The 23,666-nt window shown below is 44.8% G+C and overlaps 1 protein-coding gene across 6 annotated transcripts in view; it reads left to right on the top strand.

The window, feature by feature from the left end:
* Positions 1-201: 201 nt before the first annotated feature.
* The window catches only part of RFX2 (regulatory factor X2), a 79,612-nt gene continuing 56,147 nt past the window's right edge, over positions 202-23,666 (top strand). For 2 of the 6 annotated variants that reach the window (XM_068173680.1, XM_068173685.1), the window contains exon 1: positions 204-336. The gene's annotated coding sequence lies outside the window, so the exon portion shown is untranslated. Of the gene's footprint in view, positions 337-23,666 lie in introns of all 6 variants that reach the window. The other 4 variants (XM_068173682.1, XM_068173683.1, XM_068173684.1 and 1 more) reach the window with 4 other exon arrangements.

Genomic DNA, 23,666 nt, shown 5'->3' on the forward strand with positions numbered 1-23,666 from the left:
GCGCCCGGCCCCGCCCCGCGCCGAGGCGCCAAACCGCGCGCCAACCGCTGGCCACGCCCCCTCCTCCACGCCATTGGCCCTCCCGCCACGCGTCCCGCCCCCCCGCGTGACGGGCAGGCGCTGCGCCAATGGGCAGCGGTGAAGCGCCGGGCACGCCTCCTCGGGGCGGGGCCGGGCGGTGACGCGCGGGGCCGGGGTAGCAACAGTTGCCTCGAGACCCGGCGCCCGGCGCCATAGTGACCGTAGCCCTGGAGACTGTTACTTGCCAACGGCGGCAACGCGCGGCCCCGGCGGCCGGAGCCCAGCGCAGCCCGCGGCAGCCGGCGGGGACGGCAGGTGAGCGGGGCCGCCCCGTGACGGGCTGGATGTGGGGCCGCGGCCGGGGAGGCGGGGGTGCAGGGATGTGCGCGGTCTCCGAGTCCTCCGCGGGGCCGGCGCGGTGCGGGCCGGCGGCGCCGACCCCGCTTGTCCCGGCGCGGGATGCGCGGTCCCGCTGCGCGCCGGGGCGGGGGGCTCCGGTCGCGCCGCCCCCGGAAAGTTGGGAGCGGGGGAGCGGCGGAGGCGGCGCCGCCGAACCGCCCCGGGCTCCCCCTCCCCGGGCCGGTGCCGCTGCCCTGGGGCACCGCCCGCAGCGCGGCCCCGCCCGGGCACGGGAACCGACACCGCCCGGCCGGCGGGGGGGCCGCGGCCCCCGCGCTCCGCCGCTCCCGGCTCCGCGCGGCTGACCGGAGCTCCGCCGCTCCCGGCTCCGCGGGGCTGCCCGGAGCTCCGCCGCTCCCGGCTCCGCGGGGCTGCCGGGAGCTCCGCCGCTCCCGGCTCCGCGGGGCTGCCCGGAGCTCCGCCGCTCCCGGCTCCGCGGGGCTGCCCGGAGCTCCGCCGCTCCCGGCTCCGCGGGCGGCGGGGACGCGGCACTGCCTGGGGGTCCCACCCGGTCCGCGGGGTGCGAGCCCCAAATTGTCCGCTCAGGGTCGGGAGGGGGCCCAGGGCAGCCGCTCCGCTGGGGTCGGAGTCAGCACCGCTCCGTACTGTCCCCGTGCCCTTCTCCGTGCTTTCCCTCTTTCCGTGCTCTCCCTCTCTCCATGCTGCCCCCGTCCCTCTCTTCCCGCTGTCCCCGACCCCCCCGAGCGCTCCTCCTCCTCCTCTTTGGGGGTGGAGGGAGGTGGTTTCAACTCCAGCTCGTCCCTGGAGTTTGCCAGAGCTGGGAGATCCCGGCGCTCGCTCTCGAGTCGGTTTTAGAAACGAGGGGAAATCGCAGCGAGACCTATTTGCAAGCATCTGCCGTGTGTTCTTGATGTGGTTTCTGCTGTTGGTTTTGAATAAAGTGTGTTGTGAAACAAGATTCATCTCCTGTTAGAGTGGGATTTTGTGGACGTGACTGTTTCAAGCGTGAGTTCCCGCTGCCTGATTAAATGTTTCCACTCTTTTTACTTAGATAGCACTCCGAAGCCTTTATTTTGGCTTTGCTGTTGGAGGAGGCGAGACTTACTAATTAAAAAGCAGAATTAATAATAATTTTATTAAATATTGTTAAATCTACTTTACCTTTTTGCATTTGGAATGTCCTTAAACCGAGGCTTTTAACTGGTAGGTTAAACTGAGAGCTCAGCTTCAGAATCATTTAGTCGAGGCTTTTTTCATCTGCTTCTGCCCAAACTTTTCAACTCTCTCTTGGTTACAAATCATTTGAGAATAGAAAGTAACGTCTGGCTTAGAGAAAAGAAAAAAAAATTCAGTCTCTAAATACCAACCTTAAGCTCCTGGGCTTCCTTCTCCCCCTGTGCTGTTTCACTTTTCTGTCTGAGTTTGCTTCAGTGTCAGGTTTTATTTTCAAGTGGCACTTTTAGTAGAAGGGGAAGCATTTTGGGAGGCTCTTTCATGGTTACCTCGTTCAAGACGGGTTGAATCAACCTCTGACTGTGTCTGCTGAGAGAGTTTGGCATGAAGAGTTTGATTTCTGGGTGGCTGGTGAGGCAAAACCCCCAAAGCAGGACCTTGTAGGACTTTGTAGGATACATGAAAATCACAGCTCATGTTTTAAAAAAACCCAACACATCCAGCTGTGTCTTTACCTCTCCCCCAGGGGAGGGGAGATGTATCGGAATTCTGTGAGATGCGTTTGCCTTGGGGTTACACAGCTGTGGGCAGGCTCCAGGGCTTTGTTGTTTGGAGTTGGTGTTGTCAGAGCTGTTCCCATAACCACGAGGTTTGGAACTGCTCATCTTTTTAATCGGAATCTGGGTTCTCAGGTAACAACAGGATCTTGGCCTGAAGGCTGAAAGCACAGACAGAAGGAGTTGACAGCTGGAATTTCTTTGTCCCTGCTTGCTTCTTGTAAAACAGGAATGATCCCAGTGCGCCTGGGGATGGGGACAGGAGCATCCACTGCCACAGAGGAAAGGCAGAGCCAGGTCCCTCGCAGCCACCCCTGCTTTGCATCTCCCTGCTGAGCCATTTGCATCTCATTAATTCCTCTCACAGGAGCGTGTCCCTGTCTGTGTCCCTGTCCTGGGGCCCCAAGAGCCAGCTCTGCTCCTGAGGAGGGGTCTGAGCCACTGGGAAATCTGCAGCACCTGGAGAGGGGGTGAGACCGCAGGCAGCACTCTGGGGTCTTTTCCTTTAGCATCAGCTCCACCCTCTCAAGGAGTGTTTTGTAGGACTGCCATATAAATTTGTAGGACTGCCATATAAATTTGTAGGACTGCCATATAAATTTGTAGGAGTGCCTTATAAATTTGTAGCATTGCCTTATAAATGTTAGGATTGCCATATAAACTTGTAGATTTGGCCTATAAATGGAGGCCCTCCTTCATCAAGGGACTTGGCACCACACAGAGCCCCTGGAGCCGGGCTGGGAGTGAGGGATGGGGTCACCCATCCCAAGATTTAAGGCTGAGTGTGGTCTAGAGAGAGTTGCTGTTAAATTGTGTGTTAGGTACGGGAAGGTACATCAGAAATACACTTTCTGTGTCCTTTCGTGTGTGTAAACACGATCAGACCCATCCCTGGAAGTGTCCAAGGCCAGGTTGGACACGGCTTGGTGGAAGGTGTCCCTGCCCGTGGGACAGGGTGGGATTTCAGCTCCCTTCCATCCCATCCTATTCTGGGATTCTGTAGTCATCGAGCAGCCAGTGCCTCTGATGACATCATTTGTCCTGGCTTTTGGGGGAAATCCTCCAGCTGAGAGTATTCCCTGCCACTAAAAGCCACTTTCTGCCACGAAATAACTTCGGGGCTGCCACAGTCGCGGCAGAATAGACGGCGCCAGTCATTGTCTTTAAATAGCCCCTGCTTGTAACACCTCGGAGCACCGACAGCTGCCACGTTTAATCACAACATGTTTTCCCCGCCGGTAGAGGCCCGTAAACAGAGCAGCTTTTGGCGTATTCCAGCCCATTTCCCCCGCTCGCTTTTAGCCCTCGCCGAGCTAAAAGCGGAGTCCGGGCGTGCTGCTGATTCAACAGGCGGGTCCCGCCCGCTCGGCTCCTCCGCCGGAGTTTCTGCTGGAGGCTACCGAGTTATATTTAACCCCAGTTCTCCCTCCTTGCCCTGCCTCCCTCGGAACAAATGCCAGCGCAGTGCAGGGCTGGATGCCGGCCAGCGGGAGCCCAGCGTGCTCGCCCGGGCTCGGGGATTGGGATCCATCGGGATCCGGGATGGCGTTGCCGATATTTGACACGCAGGGGAGGTTTCTGTCTGTAATCTGCGCTTCCAGCCGCGTTGTTTTGTCTTATTTGGACTGGCAAGTTTTATTTGGACTGGCAAGTCTTTATTCCTTTGTTCAAACACTCACAAATCCAGCTTATTGTCTGGGAACGTGCCGGCTTTCCCACGTTGGGATGTGTCTGTCCGAGCAGCTTAGGGAGTAATTCTCCATAAATACATAAATGGGTGACAAAACCTTCCTTCAGCAAAACCATGGACCCCTAAACACAGGAATCCAAGCGTTTATGGACTGATTATCCATAGATTCATAAATGGGTGACAAAACCTTCCTTCAGCAAAACCATGGACCCCTAAACACAGGAATCCAAGCGTTTATGGATTGATTATCCATAAATTCATAAATGGGTGACAAAACCATCCTTCAGCACAAACTATAGACCCCTAAACACAGGAATCCAAGTGTTTATGGATTGATTATCCATAAATTCATAAATGGGTGACAAAACCTTCCTTCAGCACAAACCATGGACCCCTAAACACAGGAATCCAAGCGTTTATGGATTGATTATCCATAAATTCATAAATGGGTGACAAAACCTTCCTTCAGCACAAACCATGGACCCCTAAACACAGGAATCCAAGCGTTTATGGATTAATTATCCATAAATTCATAAATGGGTGACAAAACCATCCTTCTGCACAAACTATGGACCCCTAAACACAGGAATCCAAGCAGCTTATGCATTGATTATCCATAAATTAATAAATAGGTGACAAAACCTTCCTTCAGCACAAACTGTGGACCCCTTAACAGAGGAATCCAAGCAGCTTATAGACTAATTATCCATAAATTAATAAATAGGTGACAAAACCTTCCTTCATCACAAACTATAGACCACTAAACACAGGAATCCAAGCAGTTTATGGATTAATTATCTATAAATACATAAATAGATGACAAAACCTTCCTTCAGCACAAACCATGGACCCCTAAACAGAGGAATGAATCCAAGCAGCTTATGGAATAATTATCCATAAATTCATAAATAGATGACAAAACCTTCCTTCACAAACCTTAACTCCCTGAGCAAAGAGGAATCCATTTGTTCAGGGCACTTCCTAGAGTCCCTTTTCTTAGCACACAAAGCATGAGAGGAAATTATTTCAGGGTCATATTAATACACAAATTATTTTCATTCAGTGGGGGAAGCAGAAAAAACAAATCCATTTCAACTTTTGGTGATGTTTTATAAGAGATGGCAATGTTTGCATTTCAGATATGATTTCAGGACATGTTAATACACAAATTATTTCCAGGTAATGGGGGAAGGAGAAAAAAAAAAGAAACTTGCTTTCAGCTTTGGGTGATGTTTTATGAAAGATGGCGATTTCTAGAAAAGTTTAAATGTTGTTAATTCAGCTGAGTGTTAAAATAACCCGTAGTTATGTCTAGACATGTGTTTTCATGTCAGTGAATGAGAAACTCTTCCCACAGTATTCCTGCTCACTTATGTCACTGCAGGGGTTAGGCAGTGTCTGCCCAGCAATAAAGTTAAAAGGTGTATTTTAAATTGCGACAGAAGAAAGAAGTTTCCCAAACAGAACTTTAGAAACTGTTTTGGTTCCTTGATGTGGTCATAAAATCACAGAACAACCTTTGTCTGAGATCCATCCCAATGCCCTGACCCAACTTCATGTTATTCCCTTGGGTATTTCCTGATGTTCCACGGGAGTGAAGAGCTGTAGAAATCCCAAATGAAGGCATTTGAAAAGTCATTTAAAGGCAATTCATCAGTTTGCTTTTTCCCTGAGTATTAGGAATTTGTTTTTCTGAGCTTAATAAATGTCAGAGAAGTCTCAGTGTTGTACAAATGTGTCGTGGGAGGAAACTTTGCAAGAGGTTAATGACAGAACATTGCAGTCAAAGGAACAGGTCACAGAATGCTGCACCAATAATGACTTTCATATAAAGAATATGCAAACAAAAATCAGATGCTTTGTTTTCTTGTACCAAATCTGAAAGAAATCCTCAGCAAGAAGCTGACAGAAATATTAATTATATTGTCTGTAGAGATATTCCTCCCTGATGCCGCATTTAGCTCACTGGTGCATATTCCCACCAGCCAGGTTCCACAATTTTTTTATTTTTTTTTACCCTGTGTGAGGGAGTTTTTCTTTGGCATCATGTGCAGAATGTGTGGATGTGTGTGAGGACAAAGAGCAGCAGGTGCCTGTGTGCAGGCTCTGAGGAGGAGCAGCTCGAGACACGTCCCTGTCTCCCCTGGCAGGGGTGATGCCTTGTGAAGGCTGACCTAGAACAGAGACTGGACAGAGCTAGGAATAAAGGAGGGATTTATTAAGAGGCCTCAATGGATCCACCTTGGGCAGCACAACCCAAAATGGTCACAAAATGCATGAGCGCTCCTGGGGGCTCTCATTTTGATCAGTTCTGCTCCATTTGCACATTGGAGTTCATTGTCCCATTCCAGCTCCAGCCCATGCAGTCCCATCCTGCTTGTTTTTCTCTCTTCATTCCACGCTGTTTGTGCTCTTGGGCCTGAGATTTGGATCATTTGTCCTTGGTCCCCAGCTGGAGAAGGAATTGTTTTGTCTCCCTGCTCTGTGCAGAGAGCTCACCATCCCCTGACATGGAGCCCAGACCCACACACTAAAGCAGAACAGAATCTGAAAAATAGAAAAGCTCAAACCTGAGACATCAGGGTGTGACTGCATGCTCTGACTTCTTCAAGGCATCTCTGATCCTTACAAAGTCTCACCCTGGCAAAGAAAACGTGGAACATGAGCAGGAACAAAGCAGAAGTTCAGGGGATGGCACTGTGTTCAGCATCTCTGAATCAGGAGTGGCAGGACAAGGGGGAATGGGTTGAAACTGAAAGAGAGGAAATTTAGGTTTAATAACCAAAGAAATTCTTTGCTGTCAGGAGGGTGAGGCAAAGGTTTTCCAGAGAAGATGTGCCTGCCTCATCCCTGGAAGTGTCCAAGACCAGGCTGGACAGGGCTTGGAGCAGCCTGGGATAGTGAAGGTGTCCCTGCCATGGCAGGGGTGGGATGGGATGAGCTTCATGGTCCCTTCCAACCCAAATCTTTCCATGACTCTGTGAGATTTCCTGGCTCCCTCTCAAAGCCAGAGCAGCAGGGCTCACCTTCCAGGGCTTTCAGAGCAGTTCAAATCCCAGGAATTGCTGTTTGGCACAGAAAATTATTATTATTATTATTAGAGAAGAGCATCCTGGCTGGATTTACTTCTCTCCCAATGAGCTTTGGAGTGCACATTTTCCCTTTCCCATCAGGAACCAAACCCATGCTGCAACCTCACAAACATCCCGTTTGCAGCCGTGCTGGGGATGAGGGGATCCTTGTGGGCTCCACACATCAGGAGCAAATCCAGGTGTGAAGAAAGATGGGTCTGTCTCCGTGGCTGAGTCTTGGAAGTGCCCCACGGGTTTGGAAGCACAAGGATGAAGTCGTGTGGGGAGGGAGGCACCAGTAATTCAGGAATTTGTCTGGGATTACGTGGCTGGTGGTTCTTTGAGGTTAACAGGAGGCAAAGGGTCCTACTGAATGGAGCCCGTAATTAAGGATGCCTCTTCTGGAGGTGTCACTAGTTAAGACTGACAAGAAACATCAGGGGAAGAGGAGAGAAGGGGGAAAAAGCGAGGGTGGAATGATTATAGGCAAACAACCTCAGCAGAATTAGCAATTTCCTTAACAACCACCTGGTTAGTCATTGTCAGACTGTTCCTTAGTATCAGCTCAAGATCCCACTGCCACCATGACAACCCTGGAACTGTTCTGGAGAATTTCTGGCTTAACATACAGCTGATTAAACATTCACCCTGCCCAGGGAATTATATCAGTTATTCTCGTTCTTCTGACCTCTGGTGTCTGGGAGTCCTGGAGGCTTTAGATAAAGCAGCCTCACACTGACAGGTAAAACCCTGCCCTGCCCTGCCCTTGTGCAGCTGAGCAGGGACAGAGTGGGACATTTGACAAGGCCCTTTTTTTTCCCTAAGGCAGTGATTGGAGAAACCAGGGCACTGAGCACTGAATAATAATAATAATAATAATAATAATAATAATTATTATTATTATTATTATTATTATTATTATTATTATTATTATTATTATTACTATTATATAGAGACATCCAGCAGTGCTACTCAGCAATCCAGTGAGGGCCTCAGTGCAATGCTGGTGGGAGTTACTGTGTTCCCCAAATTTGTGAGGGTTATTTATGATGGATGAGTGTCTTCTAGAACAGACCTGAGCATCTGGTGATGCTTTTGCACACAGGATTTCTTGTGTTTTAGGTGCTGTTGGAGTGGAGCATCAACTCCTGTGAAAGGAAATGGCTTTAAACTGAAAGAGAGGAGGTTTAGATGAAATATAAGGAAGGAATTGCTCCCTGTGTGAGTGATGAGGCTGTGGCACAGGTTGCCCAGGGAAGCTGAGGCTTTCTGGAAGTGTTCCAGGCCAGGCTGGATGGGGCTTGGAGCAACCTGGTCTGGTGGAAGGTGGAAGGAGGCAGAACAGGATGAGCTTTAAGGCCCTTTCCAACCCAAACCATTCTGGGATTCTTCTTCTGTTCCCTTCTTGGCTTTCTCCAAGATGTGATCCTGAGCTGATGCTTGATGATGTGTGCGTTGGCTTAGTGCTGATGGTTCCTAGGATGGGTTCAGTTACTGGCTGGTAATGGGCAGTTTCAAAATTAGATGATTTATTAATTATCCTTTATTTGGTGTATGAACAAGGTTGCTTAACAAGGCACAGGAACTCCAAATAAAAGTGGCGTTTCTCTCTCCATCACCTCATGACCATGGTGGGACAGGGTCTCAATGTGGGAAATGGATTTGTAGAAAATTCTCAAAGCCTGACAGAAAGAAACACTTTTAGTTTTATTTATTTATTTAGTTAATTATTTTTTAATATTTTATTTTATTTTACTTTATTTATAATTATATAGTATATATATTTATTTTATTTATATTTTATTTATTTATTTTAGTTTTTATATATATATTATATATATATATTTATATATATATTTATTTATTTTAGTTTATTTATTTAGTTTATTTATTTAGTTAGTTAGTTAGTTAATTTAGTAATTAGTGTATTGTAATTAGGGAATAGTTGGTGTGAATTATAACATCTGTATTGTCTCACCTTTGTCATGAGACTGAAAATGGAATAAAAGTTTTTAAAACACCTGTCATTGCCCCATCTCTGGGTCAGCAAAGGGTTTAACCTGACATCTCACCAGTGTCTCCAGAGCCCAGGACAGAACTGTGTCACCACAGGGATGGGCAGGGAGAGCAGTGTGTCCTTCCTGAGCCTGTTCCCCACTGCTGCCTGACCTTTCCAGCCTGCTCAGGGATGCAAACTTGGGGAAGGGTCTGAGGGCACTTGGCTCGTTCAGCTGCAGCACAGGAGACTGAGGGGAGGCTCCTCGGGGGCTGCAGCTCCTCCCGAGGGGAGGCAGAGGGGCAGGGGCTGAGCTCTGCTCTGGGATGGGGACAGGAGCCCAGGAAGGGCTGGAGCTGGGCCAGGGCTTGGCACGGAGCTCAGGGAAAGGTTCTTCCCCCCGAGGGTGCTGGCACTGCCCAGGCTCCCCAGGGAATGGTCCCGGCCCCAAGGCTGCCAGAGCTGCAGGAGCGTTTGGACAGCGCTGCCGGGGATGCTCAGGGTGGGGGTGTTGGGGTGGCTGGGCAGGGACAGGGGCTGGATTTGATCCCTGTGATCCCTGCTCAGGATATTCTGGGATTCTGTGAGCCCAGGCTGCAGCAGCAGGCACCTGGAGGTGTGTGGCGAGGTGGACAGTGACCCTTCCCTGTGCAGCTCATGGGAAACAGGGAATGGCTGGAAACAGGGAAAAGGATGGCTTCTGCACAGGGCTGGGTATTCCAGCCAGCTCTGGGGCCTTTCTGACCAAGTCTGATATTTTCTGTTTGCCAGGGCTGTTTGGCAGTAAAGGGAGGTTGTGCAGCCTCTGATAAGCTGGGAGGAAGCAGTTGGGAGATAAGCCCAGGCTCTCGGTGTGCTGGAGGTGCTGTTGTCAGCGCTGTCACCTCGCTGCTCTGTGCAAGGATATTTTTGTCATCCTTCCCTGAGATGTCTGGGATAGTCCAGTCTGAAAAACAACTCTCAATCCACCTTCGGCCTGTGAAATGTGGGGGGAGATGGGAATAAGTGCACATGGACTGGTTCTTCCTAATTTGTCTTGCATTTAAACAATTTCTTGTGTTGTTCAAACCCCCACTCTTCGCCCCAAAGGAGATGAAATGCAGATCTTTTCAAATATTCATGACCTTAAATGACCAATCATGGGAGGAAATTTTTCTTTAATAGGTACAAATAATAAGAGAAATAATGGCTCCTGGTCATCAGGCTGGTCTTCGGAGCTTCCTTCTTCCTGGCAAATATTTATTCTCCTTAATGTGACAGATATGCACCATTGTTAGAAGGCTTCCACCTGCCAGGAAGGTGAAATATCCTCCACAGAATATTTCTTTCAGCCCCTTAAAGAACCTGGGGGTTTGCCTGCAGGCTGCCCAGCTCTCACAGCTGCTTGCATTCAGAATGTAGATTTTTCTATATGAAAAATATAGAAGAAACACTTCCCCTCAAACCAGAAATTCAAAGTTCACCCTCATATTTTAGACACCTCCTCTGTCACATTGACCTGCACCACTCTGACCTGAGCTGGGCTTGCAAAAGCAAAGTTGTTGCTACTCCTGCTGTAACTTAGAGATCTGTTGGGGTCCATGTTTTCCTTTTGGAACAGGATTTATGGGAAAATCTGGGAGTTTCCCTAAGATCACTCCCAACATCTCTTGGAGCAGCCTGGGACAGTGGAAGGTGTCCCTGCCATGGCAGGGCTGGAAGGAGATGAGCAGGTCCCTTCCCACCCAAACCATTCCATGATTTTGTGGTGCTCTGAATATTCCCTGGCAGGCAGGAAGCACTCAGAAGGGTAGAACTGCTGCTTGTCATGCTAATAAATGGAATTACTTCAGTTTCAGAGCATTGTCTGGTGTGCTGCCACCATTAGAGGTAATTGTGGAAGGTGAGGAGTTGTAAACCAGATAATTCCTTTTTCAAATTGTACTGGAGCAGCAAAAGTGCTTTTTGATTCTTACTACTGCTGTTCTCTACAGTTTCCTTCCTCTCAGTGTAGATGCTGCTCAGAATGTAAAAATCTTAAAAACAACAACAAAACAAACAAACAAAAAAACCTCAAATGAAAACAAACAAAAAACCTTAACCCCCCCCCCCAAAAAAAAAAATTTAAAAATCCCAACTTGGTTTTAGGTGAAAAGTGCAATAATTTTTTTTGTAACAATCAGAAAACTCTGTGTTCCCAGAGATTATACCTGGCTACTGAAATTTGGAGTCAGTTGATTATTTAATCTTATAAAGTGACTGTAAAACTGATAATGTATAAAATTTATAAAGTGAGGTAGAGGCACTTAAGTAGAAACAGCTTCTTTAAGTCTCATTATCTTATATTAGTTAAAAAACATGCAATTTTGAGCTGTTGCAGTGCCAGGAACCCCAAAAGGAACCAAATAATCTGTTACCCTGGATGGGGTGGGGTCTTGTGGGAATTTTGAATGAATTAAAGCTGGGACCTCTGGGTTGCTTTAGATGGTGCCATTTATTTTTCTTATATTTTATATAGGCAGGAAGGGTGAGTTTGGCTCACATCTTCACCACATGGCTCAGAAGGTCACAAGACCTCTAGTTACAAAACCTTTTAAGGATTTATTAACTAATAAAACACTGCCAAAAAGGATATTTATGCTTTTGACCCAATCTTTAAATATTTCATCTTATGGACTCATGCTACAGTGTGAGCTTTCTTAGCCAGTCATGTTATGACACACAAATGTAGAGTACTACACTCTAAAACTTCTTGTTACCTTTGTAAATACTGTTATTTTTTCTATATCTTAAACTCTAAAACTCTAAACCTTCCTCTACTTAGCTTAACATGTTTCTGCTTTAAACTATAAATCCACATTCTCGCTTCTAGCACCTAAGTGTGGAAGCCTTTTTCAAGGTCTCACATTAAATCCTGTGTGAGTTTTATATTTTTTATTGAAGTTTATTTGGATTTTGTACTTGTTAAAACAGAAGTAAACTTATGGTTTTTGTAGGAATTTTTGTAGGGATTGGAGGATTTTTTAAAATCTTGGAAGTGAAGAATGGGTCTTGATATGGGAAATAAAATACTGATTAATTTTGTTTTGTAAAATTGTATAGAAATATGCAAGATAATGACATAAGTTGTTATTATTCATATTTTTTGGTTATGAGTATGAGGAAACATTAGAGTAAAAATAATGTATGAAGTGAAGAAGAAATTGATAATAATTAGGAATTAATTAGATAATATACATAATTACTAATATATATTAAATTATATGGTTATTAAGTATTATAATATTGAATTGTTATTTTAGAGTTTGTAATAGTTGATAAATTTTAAATTAGTAGAGAATTATAATTTAAATTTAGAAAATTTAGTAAATTTAGTAATTTTAGTAAATCTAGTAATTTCAATTTAGCAATTTAATTTTAGTAAATTAATTTAAATTTAGTAAATAAAACATATTTACTAAATTAGCAGAGAATTTAATTTAAATTAGTAGAGATCGTCTCACGCCGAGCAAGGGGGGTTAATTATTTAATTATTCTGTGCCAGGACATTCCAGCACAGCTGCGTCACCAGGGCTGCTGGGATGGGCTGTTCCTCTTGAGTGAGGACCTCCTGGCTTCTTTCTGCTCTCTGAAAATGATCCCCCAGGACAAACCCTTCTCCAGAGGATTTTCCTATTTAAAAATTTCCTCCCCCAGTTTGCTGGAGACGGGGATCCTGTAGGGCTTGAGCTGGTGGGGATGCAGAGATGATGCTCAGAGCTTTGTTTTGGTGCTGAAAAAATTCAGAGAGGGAAAACAGCCAACAAACCCCTGGAGAAGGGGTTTAATTAGAGAAATTTGGGGGAAATAGTGGTTGGGGCATTTCTTGCTGAAGTGACTGCGGTATCACTCTTCAGGCCGTTTTACAATCCCGATGAACACACAGCTAGAATGCTCTAAAAAGGGAATTTTGGAACAAAAATGATCTGCAGAGGAGTAAAACTCTTTGTTCCATATTGCTCTGTTTGCAGGACCCAGTGAAACTCAGATTTCCCTCTTTGCACATTTAAAGTCAGTTTATATAATGACTGGTGGAGTTAATAACCCTGTTAATTAGGGATAAACCCCATGGAGCCAGCTGGATGCTCCCGGGGCTGGGAGAGCTGGGGGTGCTCACCTGGAGAGGAGAAGGCTCCAGGGAGAGCTGGAGAGGGACTGGGGACAAGGACACAGGGAATGGCTCCCACTGGGAAAAGGGAGATTTTTGTGGGATATTTGGAAGGAATTGTTCCCTGGGAGGGTGAGGAAGGCCTGGAGTGGATTTCCCAGAGCAGCTGTGGTTGTCCCTGGATCCCTGGCAGTGCCCAAGGCCAGGTTGGACAGGGCTTGGAGCAGCCTGGGACAGTGGAAGGTGTCCCTGTCCATGTCCAGATGTTCTCCAAGGTCCCTTCCCACCCAAACCATTGCATTGATGCCTTGTGAAGGCTGCCCTTGAACAGAGACTGGACAGCTAAAGAACAAAGTAGGGATTTATTAAAATTATCTTCTCAGTGGATCCACCTTGGGCAGCACAAGAGCCCAGCCAGGACTGCACCCAAGATGAACCAAAATGGTCACAAAATGCACAACCGCTCACGGGGGCTCTCACTTTTATAAGTTCTGCTCCATTGGCACATTGGAGTTCATTTTCCCATTCCAGCTCCAGCCCATGTAGTCCCATCCTGCTTGTTTTTCTCTCTTCATTCCACGTTGTTTGTGCTCTTGGGCCTGAGATTTGGATCATTTGTCCTTGGTCCCCAGCTGGAGAAGGAATTGTTTTGTCTCCCTGCTCTGTGCAGAGAGCTCACCATCCCCTGATATGAAGCCCAGACCCACACACCAAAGCAGCACAGAATCTGAAAAATAGAAAAGCTCAACCTGAGGCATCACCATGATTCTGTGATCACGGCCCAAACAGGGAATGGATTGCAGAGAGTCTCTCTGTGGACCACTTTGTCCTTTCCTGCCCCCTTTTCGTGGATGAAATCTGCCATACAAACCTGATCCCCATTGTCATGCTCAGGATTTTGAAGTCCCTGACTGCTGCCCTGTGGGGAAATGTGCTTTGGCTTTAGCCCCACAGGTTCCTTGCAGGCTCTGTGGTTGTGAAAATCAAAATCACCACTTCCTTGCTGGGGACTGAAAGGAGACATTTTCATATCAAAACATCTGAGGGTGTGACTATCACAAGAAAATCTCTGGGTTTTGGGCTCTGGGACTGCAGCTGTGTCAGTGTCTGTGGGATTTGAGTTATTTTCTAGATATTTATGCACTATTATATATAAAATATACCTGTATACATACATGTGCAAACACATTATGAGAAAGTGTATTTCCAAGAGTGAATTGTGATCAAGTGCAGTTCCAAGGCTGTTTATTCCACATTTCTGATTCATCTCTTTGCCTCTGGACTCCACCCTCACTGGGGTTTCTGTGCCACCTCAGACTCCTCAGGCCTGTGCTCTGAGGCATAAATTAATCTCTGATCCAGCCAGTCCCATATTTTTCTGACCCACAATCCACATCCATTGGCACTTCAGAATGTGTTTGGGAAACTCTGCTTTATTTGCTCTGTGCTTTCATTTCCATTTTCCAGTAAGGAATAATTCAATCCCTGTTCTGTTGTTTTGAGGTTTTGGGAGGGATTTTTTGGTGGTGTTTTTTTTTTTTTTTTTGGTTTTTTTTTTTTTTTGGTTTTTTTTTTTTGTATATGTTGTTGTTTTCCCCTAGAAGCCAGAAAGTTCAGATGGGCAAACTCCTAAGGATTAATATTTGTAAAGTGCTTTGAAAGCCTCAGGTGATTGTAGCTTTACTCACTGATCAAAACAAGACACACATTTTTTGGGGATGGTGTCATTATTGCTCTGCTTCCTTTTTTTTTTTTTTTTTTTTTTTTTTTTTTTTTGGGATAGTGCCACTATTTTTTCCGTTTTGTGCCCTCCTGGAATATTTCTTTCAAAGGCACTTAGACAATCCCAGAATGGTTTGGTTGGAAGGGACCTCCTGGCTTCTTTCTGCTCTCTGAAAATGATCCCCCAGGACAAACCCTTCTCCAGAGGATTTTCCTATTTAAAAATTTCCTCCCCCAGTTTGCTGGAGACGGGGATCCTGTAGGGCTTGAGCTGGTGGGGATGCAGAGATGATGCTCAGAGCTTTGTTTTGGTGCTGAAAAAATTCAGAGAGGGAAAACAGCCAACAAACCCCTGGAGAAGGGGTTTAATTAGAGAAATTTGGGGGAAATAGTGGTTGGGGCATTTCTTGCTGAAGTGACTGCGGTATCACTCTTCAGGCCGTTTTACAATCCCGATGAACACACAGCTAGAATGCTCTAAAAAGGGAATTTTGGAACAAAAATGATCTGCAGAGGAGTAAAACTCTTTGTTCCATATTGCTCTGTTTGCAGGACCCAGTGAAACTCAGATTTCCCTCTTTGCACATTTGAAGTCAGTTTATATAATGGGTTAAATTCCTCCAGCTGTATTCTAACCTCGTGTCCTTAAAACCCAAGCTTTTTTCTGCCACCAAATAATTAATACATCATATACTGCAATTCTAATTCACTTTCCCCTAAGAATTACTTAATACCTTGGTGATGAGTCTCTCCTTAGTCAATCATTAAGGAATTTCTGTTCTAACTTTTTCTTTTGGCAGCTACTTGCTTGAATTTATATTGTGCTGTTTGGGCAACGAAATGTTCCACACAGTGAACGTTTTGAATGCATTCTCCTGATTTCTGAGTGCTTTCTGAATACATGAGGATTGAATTATGTGATTAGCCAGAACATCGTGCAATATTCTGCTGGGGAAAAGTAAATTGTCTGTGGATGAATTTTCCACTTTACACTTCAGGTTTATAACCATTGTAGCACAGCAGTGAAGTGGAAGTTGGTGACAATTGACAGCCTGTAGCCACTCTGCAGTGATTTTTATACCTTTTTCTTTCTCAGGTTTATAAATTTTTTACTAATTTTCCCTGCATCAGAAAGTTAATATAAGAGTTGAGCTACTGCTTGTTCCCTGGAAGAATGATTTCCCCCAAAACAGAAGCATGTGCAGACTGCTTAGAGGATATAGGCAGCAATAAGGTTCAATAATGTAATAACACAGGATTTTAATTTAAAAAATCTGTCCCCCTGTCCAGCCTCAGCTTTGGCCCTTGCACACGTGAGTGCAGGGGCTGGTGGGACTGGAGAGCCAGGCTGCAAACACCATTTGATTAAATGTCTCCTTCTCTTCCTCTTCCTTCTCTTCCTCTTCCTCTTCCTCTTCCTCTTCCTCTTCCTCTTCTCTTCTCTTCTCTTCTCTTCTCTTCTCTTTCTCCTTCTCTTTCTCCTTCTCTTTCTCCTTCTCTTTCTCCTTCTCTTTCTCCTTCTCTTTCTCCTTCTCTTTCTCCTTCTCTTTCTCCTTCTCTTTCTCCTTCTCTTTCTCCTTCTCTTTCTCCTTCTCTTTCTCCTTCTCTTTCTCCTTCTCTTTCTCCTTCTCTTTCTCCTTCTCTTCTCTTCTCTTCTCTTCTCTTCTCTTCTCTTCTCTCTCTTCTCTTCTCTCTCTTCTCTTCTCTTCTCTTCTCTTCTCTTCTCTTCTCTTCTCTTCTCTTCTCTTCTCTTCTCTTCTCTTCTCTTCTCTTCTCTTCTCTTCTCTTCTCTTCTCTTCTCTTCTCTTCTCTTCTCTTCTCTTCCCTTCCCTTCCCTTCCCTTCCCTTCCCTTCCCTTCCCTTCCCTTCCCTTCCCTTCCCTTCCCTTCCCTTCCCTTCCCTTCCCTTCCCTTCCCTTCCCTTCCCTTCCCTTCCCCTTCCCTTCCCTTCCCTTCCCTTCCCTTCCCTCCCCTCCTCTCTCCTCTCTCCTCTCTCCTCTCTCCTCTCTCCTCTCTCCTCTCTCCTCTCTCCTCTCTCCTCTCTCCTCCCCTCCCCTCCCCTTCTCTCCCCCCTTCCTCCTTTCCCTTTCCCCCTTTTCCATTTCCCTTTCCCCTCTCCCTTCTCTCCCCCCACTGTCCCTGCCTCTTTCCCAGTGACTCCACCACCTCCTGTGACCTCCCACCACCCCCTCCTTGTTGCTCCTTCGAGTCCATTTCCTGAACTGTGTCATTCCAGGCTCCCTCTGTACCTCTGTGTCCCTCCTGGGTGGGAATCACCGAGACTCTGGCACAAAGTGATTGTGAGAGACAAAACCCCTCAGCTGAGAGTGCAGAACAATGAGAATTATTCCTTCTGGAGTGCTTTCTGCCACAGCACCTGAGTGCAGACACAGGGAACATGATGGTGCTCTCTTTTTTTCTCCCTTCCATCTGCAGAAAGTAAAACTTCTCCAGTAAAAACAAAATTCAATGTTCTATTGATTGTTAAAATTTGCTGTCAATGTCTTGATTGCTGCCCCATACCACTAACCCTACTCACTTTAGCACCACATGGTGAGTAAGAGCAAAAAATGTCCCTTCTCCATTGGAAGGCTGAACTGGAAATTCAGGATTAACAAAATCTACTTGGCTTTTTTGCCTTTGAAACAGTCAGATGGGATCGTTTAACTTAGCATTTGCTAAAGCTTATTTTGACTGAAGTCTGATGGCAAGTAGCACCCCAAGGAAATATTTCAGAATAAAATACCAAATTTCTGACTTACAACTCTGTTGCTGTTGGTTTAAGCTAGCTATGGTGATCAGATCCCTCCTGTTGGCACAGGTTCTGGTAGCAGAGCAGGGAGTGTTTGTATACTGCATTTTGAACCTCGTGTTTTCCGCTGTTACGTTAATGGAAAACATATTTTGACATCTTCCCCTTAACTCCCTGCCTAAACTAACTGGGTTTGGAATTCCATCTGGCTGCACAGAAGAGACTCATCCCTCTATTCCCCACCCAAATCTCTCCTTGGTAAATAAAGGAGCCAATGGAAGGTGAAGTTTTTTTAAGAGAACAAATCATTCTGCTGTTAAAATTGGCAGCACTGTGGTCTTTCCTGGCTACCTGCTGCTCTGAGGCTCTCCAGAGCTGCTGGAAGCTGTTTCTAAAATGCTTTGAGCTGTTGGAACACGTTTGGCTCATAAATACCCACAGCTCATGGCCCATCAGAGACCTGTGAGTCAGAGAGGAGGGAAGGGTGAGTGTGGATGTTGTAGAAACCCCAATCCCAATACCTCAATAACAGAATAAAGTGGAGTTTCATGCTCTGTCCTCTCTGCCCTTCCTACAGGACTTTTTTCCTTTTTCTCTTTGGGAAAAATGCTGCAAAGATTTACCCTATGGAATGTCAGAATAGTGTTAGGCTGTGCTTTTTAAAATATAGTTTGTACTTTTTAAAATACATTTTTATGCAATGCAGTCACAAAGTTAAGAGAGCAACAATGGGGTGATGAACAAACAATTCATAATTTCAAAAGGAAAATAGAGTAAATCCTTAGTACAGTGGAAAACCTGAATGCTGATTCCTCTGATCCTTTTGAAGCTCTGCAACTCAGGCAGGAGAATCAGCTTGAGGTGAGTTGATCAAATCTTCTCTGCAATTCTTCCTATGGAAAAAATCCTTTGAAACCTTCCCAGCCCACACAGAGCAGGGTCTTGGCTCTCAGTGCCTCAGAGTGATCTCCCTGTGCTTCATGTGTTGAGAGATCTTCAATATTCTTCACAGCAGAATAAGGGGGAAAGCTGCTGCTGCTGCTGGTTCAGTGCTCTTGCACTGTGATTTTGCAAAATCCAGAATGGATCATTGCCTCAGGCAAGTCTGGGGGTGCTTAATATTCAATAATATTCCATTATATTCAGTAATGTCCAGCAGTATTCAATAATATTCAGCAATATTCAGCTGCTGTTCCTGGAGACACAGACATCCAGAGTGTTGGATTAAGCCTTTTTCTGCCCCAGAGATGGGGCAACTGAGAGGCAAGTCTGGGGGGTGCTTAATATTCAATAATATTCAATAATATTCAGCAATATTCCATATATTTAATAATATTCAATAATGTTCAGCAATATTCAGCTGCTGTTCCTGGAGACAGACATCCAGAGTGTTGGATTAAGCCTTTTTCTGCCCCAGAGATGGGGCAGCTGAGAGGCATTTTAAAAACTTTAATTCCATTTTCAGTCCCATGTGAAGGGTGAAGCAGTACAGAAGCTTTCTGTCAAGCTTTGAGAATTTTCTACAAATCCATTTCCCAGCCAGCAGCATGGACAACATCCTCCTGCCTCCTTTGGTGTTCCAGCAAGGAAAGATCTGCTCCTGGTTCTTGAGTTTTGGCACAAAACTTTCTGAAGTCAGCTGGGGTGTGGCTGGGAGGGAGGCTGGCCTTGCTCAGAACAAAAATGAGTTAATTCTTGCACTGGCAACTGGGATCCTTGTGGGAATTTGCAAATACCTGAGTGGCAAAGAGAGAACCTGGCAGATGAGCCCTGGTTCCTCCCCATCACTGCCATCTCCTTGGTGCGCTCAGAGAATTAAATCTGTGCAAATTTCCTCCTTGGTGTGCTCAGAGAATTAAATTAAATCTGTGCAAATTTCCTCCTTGGTGTGCTCAGAGAATTAAATTAAATCTGTGCAAATTTCCTCCTTCTTGTGCTCAGAGAATTAAATCTGTGCAAATTTCCTCCTTCATGTGCTCAGAGAATTAAATCTGTGCAAATTTCCTCCTTCATGTGCTCAGAGAATTAATCTGTGCAAATTTCCTCCTTGGTGTGCTCAGAGAATTAAATTAAATCTGTGCAAATTTCCTCCTTGGTGTGCTCAGAGAATTAAATTAAATCTGTGCAAATTTCCTCCTTGGTGTGCTCAGAGAATTAAATTAAATCTGTGCAAATTTCCTCCTTGGTGTGCTCAGAGAATTAAATCTGCAAATTTCCTTCCTTCATGTGCTCAGAGAAATCTGTGCAAATTATCTCCTTCATGTGCTCAGAGAATTAATCTGTGCAAATTTCCTCCTTGGTGTGCTCAGAGAATTAAATCTGTGCAAATTTCCTTCTTCATGTGCTCAGAGAATGAAATTAAATCTGTGCAAATTATCTCCTTCATGTGCTCAGAGAATTAATCTGTGAAAATTTCTTTCTTCATGTGCCAAGTGAATTAATCTGTGCAAATTTCCTCCTTGGTGTGCTCAGAGAATTAAATCTGTGCAAATTTTTCCTTCGTGTGCTCAGAGAATTAAATCTGAAAATTTCCTCCTTCATGTGCTCAGAGAAATCTGTGCAAATTATCTCCTTCATGTGCTCAGAGAATTAATCTGTGAAAATTTCCTCCTTCGTGTGCTCAGAGAAATCTGTGCAAATCTTTTCCTTCATGTGCTCAGAGAATTAAATTAAATCTGTGCAAATTTTTTCCTTCATGTGCTCAGAGAATTAAATCTGTGCAAATTCCTTCCTTCATGTGCTCAGAGAAATGTGCAAATTTTTTCCTTCGTCTGCTCAGAGAATTAAATCTGAAAATTTCCTCCTTGGTGTGCTCAGAGAATTAAATCTGTGCAAATTTCCTCCTTCATGTGCTCAGAGAATTAATCTGTGAAAATTTCTTTCCTCATGTGCTCAGTGAATTAATCTGTGCAAATTTCCTCCTTGGTGTGCTCAGAGAATTAAATCTGTGCAAATTTTTCCTTCGTGTGCTCAGAGAATTAAATCTGAAAATTTCCTCCTTCATGTGCTCAGAGAAATCTGTGCAAATTATCTCCTTCATGTGCTCAGAGAATTAATCTGTGAAAATTTCCTCCTTCATGTGCTCAGAGAATTAAATTAAATCTGTGCAAATTTTTTCCTTCATGTGCTCAGAGAATTAAATCTGTGCAAATTCCTTCCTTCATGTGCTCAGAGAAATGTGCAAATTTTTTCCTTCGTCTGCTCAGAGAATTAAATCTGAAAATTTCCTCCTTGGTGTGCTCAGAGAATTAAATCTGTGCAAATTTCCTTCTTGGTGTGCTCAGAGAATTAAATCTGTGAAAATTTCCTTCTTCATGTGCTCAGAGAATGAAATTAAATCTGTGCAAATTATCTCCTTCATGTGCTCAGAGAATTAATCTGTGAAAATTTCCTTCTTCATGTGCTCAGAGAATTAAATCTGCAAATTTCCTTCCTTCATGTGCTCAGAGAAATGTGCAAATTTTTTCCTTCTTCATGTGCTCAGAGAATTAAATCTGAAAATTTCCTTCCTTCATGTGCTCAGAGAAATGTGCAAATTTCCTCCTTGGTGTGCTCAGAGAATTAAATTAAATCTGTGCAAATTATCTCCTTCATGTGCTCAGAGAATTAAATCTGTGAAAATTTCCTTCTTCATGTGCTCAGAGAATTAAATCTGTGAAAATTTCCTTCTTCATGTGCTCAGAGAATTAAATCTGAAAATTTCCTCCTTGGTGTGCTCAGAGAATTAAATCTGTGCAAATTTCCTTCTTCATGTGCTCAGAGAATTAAATCTGTGCAAATTTCCGCCTTTCCCCTTCTTTCCCTGTCCTCATTTAAACTCTCCCTGAGCCTGGTATTTGAAATATCCATGGAAAAAAGCAGTTCCAGGTGTGACTGTGTCAGAACCTCAGGTGATGCTGAGGAGATTCCTTCTCCCTCTGCCTTTTCTGCTCCTTTAATGTGAGAAATGGATTTGTTTAAAAATTCTTAAAGCCTGATAGTTTATATAGTTTTGTATATTTATATGTAAACACTGCAGATTTTAAATTAATTAAAGTAATTTAAAATGAATTTAATTATTTAATTAAATTTAATTATTTTAATTTAATTAATTTAATTATTTTTAAATTGATTTAAAATAAATTTAATTTTAATTTTAATTACATTTAAATTACTAAAATCTTAATTTCTAAAAATTTTTACAATTAATTATACATTTTAAATTTAATTTTAATTTAATTTTAATTAATTTAAAATCAATGTACCCCATCTCTTTAAAAGCTAGGAAAACCAACACTTTATGACCTGCTGCAGCCTTTCAGCCTGGACATCAGGAGGGATTTCTTCACTAAAAGGGGGATAAACATTGGAAGGAGCTGCCAGGGGAGGTTTGGGGGTCCCCATCCCTGGAGGTGTCCACACCTGGACGTGGCACTCAGTGCTCTGGTGACAGTCTGGGGATCAGTCACAACTTGCACTCGATGGTCTGGGAGGTCTCTTCCAGCCGAAATATTACAAATCCCTTTTTCCCTACATGAGTATTCCTAGAAAACCTTTCCTTTGCTCACAGTGCTGCACTTCTCCACTGGTATTTGCATTGCTGATTATTTGGCCTTAGGAGAAGAGTTGCTCTGCTCTCAGCAGCTGGTGGTTTCCTTTCCAGAGGAGATGGATTTGTTTTTTCCATCCCTGAATAATTTAGATCCTATTCATAGCTCAAAAATATTACTTTGCAGAGTAACGAGGTGCTCGTATGAGGCTGAAGATGAATGTTCTGATGGATTTCTACCTGCAAATTACAAAACTGCTGCGTGAAGTTTGCTGTGACAAAGCTTTAGGGACTCCAGTTCAGTTTGCATTTAATCAATTTGTTTTGTAGAGGAAAATTTATATCAAATCTGGCAGGCCTTTTCATGGGTAGGTTTCAGAAATGAAATTATGCCCTGATTCTGCTTCCAAATGTGCTATGACATTAATGTTAAACAAAAAAAAAAAAATTACTAGTTTTGCTTCTCTTCATTGTGAAATGGGCAGACATAGTGTATAAAGAGATTTGTTTCAGTTTTTAACCTTTTTAACAGGTTTTGTCGTGCTTTAAAACCTTTTTAAAAGTTTTTGTCATCCTCGGCTGATATTGGTGAGAACATAAGCAGCATAGGAAGCACGAGAACATAACATTGGTTGGAACATAAGAAACGTCTCATAGTTGGAAAAACAAACATTTTCTGGCTGGCTTGTATTAGAGAAAACACTTAGCCTGGACTCTTGAATTGGGCTGGTGACATAGATCAATGGGATGCTCCCAGCTGAGAGAAACACTCATTTCTTTGTTTGGAAGATGTGAGGAGTGACACCAGTGGGACCCTGTCATCCCCAGGCAGAGGAGGATCAGCTGTGCCCAGGTACCTGGGATTGTCCTGGGAGCAGCCACACACTGCAGGGGACAAGGAACCAGAGCCTCTGCTTTGGCTGAGGATGGAAACTTGGAGATGTGTCCTGGAAAGGAACCTTTGGAATGCTTTTGTGCCAGGCTTTTCCTGGAGATGCTGTTTGCTCCCAGGGGCCTGGAGGGACAGGACACAGGGAATGGCTCCCCACTGCCACAGGACAGGGATGGATGGGATTTTGGGGAGAAATTGTTCCATGGGAGGGTGGGGAGGGGCTGGGATGGAATTCCCAGAGCAGCTGGGGCTGCCCCTGGGTCCCTGGCAGTGCCCAGGGCCAGGCTGGATGGGGCTTGGAGCAGCCTGGGACGGTGGAATGTGTCCCTGCCATGGCAGGGGTGGCACTGGATGGGCTTTGGGGTCCCTCCAACCCAACCCATCCTGGGATCATGTGAATATTTCCATTGCTTGGCAGCTTCTCTGGAGCCTCCTGCTGCAGAAGAGGGGCTGATCCCTGAACCTTCTGCTGCCAGCACCTGCCCTGTGCCTGTGATCCTGCCCAAGCTCTGTGGGATGCCCCTCTCTGCTCCAGCTCCTGCTCTTCCCGCTGCTGCTTGTGGGAAATGGATTTGTAGGGAATTCTTAAAGCTTGACAGAAGTCTCACACAGTGGGCACCTGTATGCAAACGTTGAGATAAATGCTGACTTAAAAATGCCATGGAATAGGACAGACATTGTTGAGAGAGAAATTAAACTAGAGGCAAGTTTTAAAGGATGGCCTTACAAACAAGACTGGATACTTTAGAGAAATAGAACTATAAAAGATGCATTGTATT

This window comes from Anomalospiza imberbis, chromosome 27 (assembly GCF_031753505.1).
Source record: "Anomalospiza imberbis isolate Cuckoo-Finch-1a 21T00152 chromosome 27, ASM3175350v1, whole genome shotgun sequence".
NCBI classification, from domain to species: Eukaryota; Metazoa; Chordata; class Aves; order Passeriformes; family Viduidae; genus Anomalospiza; species Anomalospiza imberbis.